Genomic DNA, 6,316 nt, shown 5'->3' with positions numbered 1-6,316 from the left:
GATACATTCAGAGAGCAGATTTTTTTTTCTTCTTTCCTTTTTTTTTTTTTTTTTTTGGAAGGGTGGGAGGGGAGGACTGGTTAATGTGAAAATATGTTTTTTTGTGATGTCATATTTGTTATGGGCTTGTATTTCTTGCCTTCTCAACAGTTGAAATAAAGGAAAGAATTTGGAACTAAAAATAAAATAATAGTGAATTTTAAAAAAGAAAAAATGATAGCAATATAAAAAGAAATATAAATAAATGTAGGAGTTAAAGAAAATTAATAGTATAAGGAAATGTCACACAGGGTCTCACCCTTTTAGAAGTAAAATTGTTAGTTGGCACTGAAATCGTGGTGGGTCAACCTGCTTTCAGAAGAAAAGCCTCCTTTGCATAAATAAGCATAGTCCCTGTTTTAGCAGTGAAGCAAGACCAGGTTTCTATCTTTCAAAAGGTGTGGTTACCTCCTTAAAGGTAAACATTCTGACAAATTTTGAAGTAGCAAAGTTTCCCCTTGGAGTTTTCCTATATTTCTTTCTCACACCATTTTAGTCATTTGGTACATGTATTATTCATTCCATTTTACAGATGAGTAAATTGAAGCTAGATGGGATGCTCAAAGTCCCACAATGAGGAAATGACATAGCTGAACCTGGAGCCTTGCATATAGTGCTTTTCCCCCTACCAAACAATTCTTTGCTTTTGAATAAAAAAATGATGTCTAATCAATGCAAATAATTGTTGCTGAAGCTTCAACTATGGAATTGCATGTTAGCTTCTTCCTTCTAGACTTTTTAATTATCATGTTAATGCAAAATTATTGGATTTTTCCCTATAGCTCCTACTGAAATAAAGTTTGGGAGAGATATGGAAGCCCCAAGATTCTTGAAATCCATGGTATCGAATTCTCCTGTCTGTTGGCACTCATTGAAAGTTTCCCTTGGAAACCTGACTTTGCACTTGTTGGAGATTCAGTCTGAGACATTTAAGAATGATTGATCTAGGTCCCGACTATATTTAATCATTCATACCACACAAAGCCTTCTGAATAAGGACAAATTCCTTTTTGTTTCAGTTAACAATATTGATAGACTTTGGTGAGCTGCCTTTCCCCCTTTAACTTTTGTTATAAGGCTTAAACATTCATTAAATATTTGTTTTTAAAAAAGGAAATGTAGATGATGGTAGTCCTTTGTTAACAAAGAACTTTCTTTAACAAATGTTGAAAAACACCTACAATGCAGGGAGAGAAATTTGACCTGGGAGTCAGGAGATCTGGATTAGTTCTGTCATTTAATAACCAGAATCTTAGAGAGAACACTTCCCTTCTTTAATTCTCAAGGGAGATGGAGTCAGGAATTTTAGCCTTTGTGCACATGCCATGACAAAGGGTAGCTAGGTGGTCCATAGGTACAGAGTACTTGGCCTGTAGTCAGGAAGACTCATCTTCCTAAGTTCAAATCCAATTCTCAAGATACTTACAAGCTTTGTGTACCTGAACAAGTCACTTAACTCTGTTGGTCTCAGTTTCCTCATCTGCAAAATAAGGTGGAGAAGGAAATGCCAGCCCACTCCAGTGTCTTTGCCAAGAAAACTCCAAATGGGGTCATAAAGAATAGGATATGACTGGAAAACAACTAAAAATAACAGCAAAAAAAAGTCATAGATCTCTTTGACAATCTAGTGAAACCTATAGTCCCCTTCAGAGAATATTTTAAATGCATAAATAAAATAGATTACAAAGATTACTAATTATATTGAAATACAGTTATCAAGATTTAAAAAAAAAAAGACCAACCACAAATTCCTCTTGTGAAACCCTGGTCTACATCAAAGTAGGGTTCAAAGGCCGTCTAGTTCAACCTCCTCATTCAAGAGATGAAAAAGTTAAGCCTCAGAGAAGCAGAAACAGGATTGGAAGCCTTGGTGTTTTCTTTGAAGATTCAATGCCCTTTCCCTTATTCCAAGGCTGTCTTCATACAAGTTTAGTTCATCTTCCAATACAGGGCCAGTGGATATGACTGAGAAATGTAAACAGAGGGGAACCCCAGGTGTAGGGGGACAACATGATTTGAGTGGACTAAAAACTCATAACTCGTGAATCTGATCAGAAGAACAAGGAAGATTCACCAAAGAGGGGGAAAGCCTCCAAAACCCTGAACCTTTTGCATATGGATTCATTTAAATCCATGAATTTGCTGAAAGTGTCAGCTGCAAAATTCAGTGGCAGTCACATCCCACAGCATGTCAGGGCAAGGCAAGTTTAAAGCAGGACTGGCAACTTCCAATGCCAAAAAGATAATCTTTTAATTTAGGCTATTATTTTGCCACGATGCTATTATATCTTTTTTAGATACCACAACCCTCCCCCCACCCCTCATCTCCACCCCTTTTCTACTTTTCCCAGATGTTAATGCTTTACAAGGTCAAAATTCGAGACAAGAAACTACTGCTTCATAAAAACACAACCCACCCAAAGTCTTCTGGCTCTGGGAAGTAGATTCTTTCACCTTCCCTTCTTCACATAGATCCTTAGAAGAAAAGACTGCTGTGATCTTAGTGTAAATGTCAGTTTTTATCATCTCTTCTGGATGAGGTCAAATAATGACGACAATAAACAATTAGTTTTTATTCAGTCTCTTAATCTCTGCTTGCCTCAGTTTCCTCATTTGGAAAAATAGAGAAAATTTTAGTCCCCCTATATCCCAGAGTTGTGATACAGATAAAATAAAATAATACACTTTGCACATTTAAATTGCTACATAATTACTGGTTATATTACACAGTGTTTTAAGGTTTGCAAAGCACCTTATATGTGTAATCTCATTTGATTCTCCCAACAATTCTGGGAAATAAGTGCTATTAATATCTTCATTTTACAGATGGGGAAGCTAAGGCTGAGAGAAGTTAAGTGATTTTTCCAGAATTATAGAATTAGCAAGTAACTGATTCAGACTAGGAATTCAGCTCTTCTTGATTCTTGAGTCCAATACGTGAATCTATCTACTACATCAAACACTCAGCTGATCCTCGGGACCTAGATCCTCTTGCCTTTGGTCTGAATAAATATCTTTCAAGAATACTTAGAAAAAAGGGCAAGGGTACAGCTAGTAACATATACAGTCATTCTGAGCCCCCCAAATCTGAGCCAATCAGTTCATCCTCCATTGATGAGACTTATGGAATCATCCTCACAGGGTATGAATAGGTCAACCAAAGAGAGTCCTTAATCTTCTCAAGAGGTATCAATGGGTATATCCACATTCTCGAGACAGATGCATTTAAAGTCCCATATTGAGGCTTGTTTCTGTTGTTGTTAAGTCATTTTTCAGTGTCCAATCTTTGTGACCTCATTTGGAGTTTTCTTGGCAGAGATAATTTGTAGTGCTTTATTATTTCCTTTTCCAGCACATTTTGCAAATATGGAAATTGAGCCCATCAGTTAGATGACTTGTCCAGGGTCACACAACTAGTAAGTGTCTTGAGACCAGATTTGAATTGGGTGAGGGGGAGAGGGAAGGAGAAAGACAGAGAGACAGAGATAGAGACAGAGAATCTCATGCTAGAAGTGAGACCGATGTCACTGAATCATAGAGTGGATTAAGGGGAGGGATTAAGATATAAGAAGTCTGGAAAAATAGGAAGTAGTCTGGTTTTATCATGCTTTAAAAGCCAAACAGAGGAGTTTTGATTTGGTCCTGAAGGAGATAGGGAACCAGTGGAGTTTACGGAATTAGACATGATGTGGTCAGACCTGCATTTTAAGAAGATCAAAGTCAAACTAATGGAATGCCATGCTCAGGGAAAAGTACCAATTTGTTTTGTATGCAAAGTGAATGAAAGAGAATAATGTACAATAAGCCTGTAAAGACAGCTAAAAACTAGATTGTGAAGAGCTTTAAAAAGCCAACCGGGGGAGGTTGCATTTTATAGAGGGGCAAGAGGAAGCCACTGAAGTTTCTTGAGCAGGGAAGTGACATGGCCACTGTTGTGCTTTATTTCCATTTGGCTGCTTTGAAGGGAATAATTTGAAGTGGGGTGGGCATGTAGCTGTCCTCACATATCTCCAGAGCTGTCATATGGAAAAAAGAACAGACATATTCTGTAGAATTAACCTAACGGTAGAAACTTTATGTAGGTAGATTTTGGCTCATTACATCGCAAGATTTTCAAATGACTCATTAATAAGTAATCAGAATGGTTTGTTCCTATTTATGACCAAAGTTTCTGCTTTTTCCTGACAAACAGAATCACTGGTGGCACAATTTGATGATAAAAACACATTTACTTTACAGTGTCTGCAAAGACTTAGCATGGTTTTTCTGTCATTAAAGCCTCAAAATTGCATTGATACCTTGTACTTAATGGAATTACAGCCATTTACTAATGTCCAAGAGAAGGAATTAAAAGTTCCAGTTCCCATGGACCTTCAGACTAGGGTGATATCTGAGAAGGAGTTGTCTCAAGAACCATAAGACTTGGGCAATGTCTTTCTCTAGAGCAGTCACTCTAGGGCCTCCCTCAAGATCTGGGGTTGCATAAATCAACTATGTCTTTGGTAGAGTGTAAACTCTGGGCCGGTGTGAGCCTGTGCGCTGGAGCGCAATCCACCCAGACATCATAACTTCTTAAATAACCATAACCTATTAAATACCCTAAAGAATCTCTATATAAGGTCATAGACAGTATCTGAGATCTCCATTGGCCAAATGATTTAAAATACTTTTTTTGTCCTCACTCATTTTCACCCTTACTCAAGCAGCTCTATTTTCCAATACAACTGCCAGACACATGTTATTTAGAATAACTGGTCAGGTGACCCATGAGATAAGCACATACTTCTGACTATTTGATCAAAAGGGAAAGAGTCTTATATTTTTATATGTGGTGGGGAATTGAGCCAAATGATCTCTAAACCCTCTTTCAGTTCTAAAATTCTGCAGTTTCTTCCCTGACTCCTACCCTGATTAGACCTACAATTTCCAACTTCTATAGCTTCACTCAATATACCCCAAAATCACCTAATTTGCCTTTAAACATTATAAATATCTTTCTTAACCTGTGGTATATTTTTTGATCTTTTAAATTTTAATGATATTTTATTTTTTCAAAATACATGCAAAGATAGTTTTCAGCATTGACTTTTGCAAAATCTTCTGTTCTAGATTTTTCTTCCTCTCTTTCTCTCTCCCCTTCTCCAAGACAGCAAGCAATCTGATATAGCTTAAATCACATATAGCTAAACACATTTCCATATTCATCATGCTGAGAAAAAAAATCAGATAAAAGGAGAAAAACACAAGAAAGGGGAAGAAAAGCAAACAAACAACAACAAAGAGGTGAAAATACTATGCTTTGATCCTGTGGTATATATTTTTTCATATCCAGTTACCCTTTTTATTGGCATCTCAGAACCCTAAAGTATTAAAAGGGATAGAAGGCATTTAAGAAATATTGCTTGATCCAACTCCTTATTTTTAAACATGGGGAAATTGAAGTGCAGAAAGAAATGATTTTCCTCACACAGCTAGTGACAGAGCCAAGAGACTCAGATTGGTCTATTCAGATTTTTTTTTTTCTACCTAAAGCCTTTCCTTGTACCCCTAACTTCTAGTGATCGCTCTACCAAATTACCCTTATATTGAACTGTGAAATCACTGAGAAGGAATTTTACTCATTGAAGCAACTGGGTGGTGCACTGGATAGAGCATTGGGCATGGTCAGCCTCAGATATTGTGTTTGGAGTGTTTAAGGAAGACTAGCACCTCTGGTGTGAGAGATTGCTGCTCCCTTTTCAGATTTTTTAATCCATCTTTTTTCATTTTTTTCACTCAACTCTCACCTGTGGCTCCAAAAAGCTGTAGCGTATGCAGTGGTCACACCTCAGTAAACTCTCTCTAACCAGTAAGCCTCAAAGTCATTAGCAAGGTAGGGGGGGTGTCTACTCCAAGTACATGAAGACTTCCCCTTGTGAAATGCGTAAATGAGATCAATTTGTTCCAAGGGCTAGGAAGGCAGCTAAGGAGACACTTAGAGCTTGGCCAGACATTGAAAAAGCAAAGGTGATCCACTGCACCTGGGATATCACTTGCCGCTGGACTTTGATAATTTGGGAGGAGAGAGTAAATTTGATGACTTGTTGCAACTCTGCTTCACTTAAATCCAATTCACATATAAATCAAGATATCACCCACAATTCATCTTTTTTGAAAAAGAAATATAAACAACAATGATGATAATAGCTGATATATAAGTTTTTTACAAAAAAACCCAAAGTTTTAAAAGGTATGCTTCAATCTGCATTTGGAATTCATCATTTTTCTCTTTGGAAAT

The sequence above is a fragment of the Antechinus flavipes genome, chromosome 1, assembly GCF_016432865.1.
Source record: "Antechinus flavipes isolate AdamAnt ecotype Samford, QLD, Australia chromosome 1, AdamAnt_v2, whole genome shotgun sequence".
Classification (NCBI taxonomy): domain Eukaryota; kingdom Metazoa; phylum Chordata; class Mammalia; order Dasyuromorphia; family Dasyuridae; genus Antechinus; species Antechinus flavipes.
Note: the sequence above shows the minus strand (reverse complement) of the source record.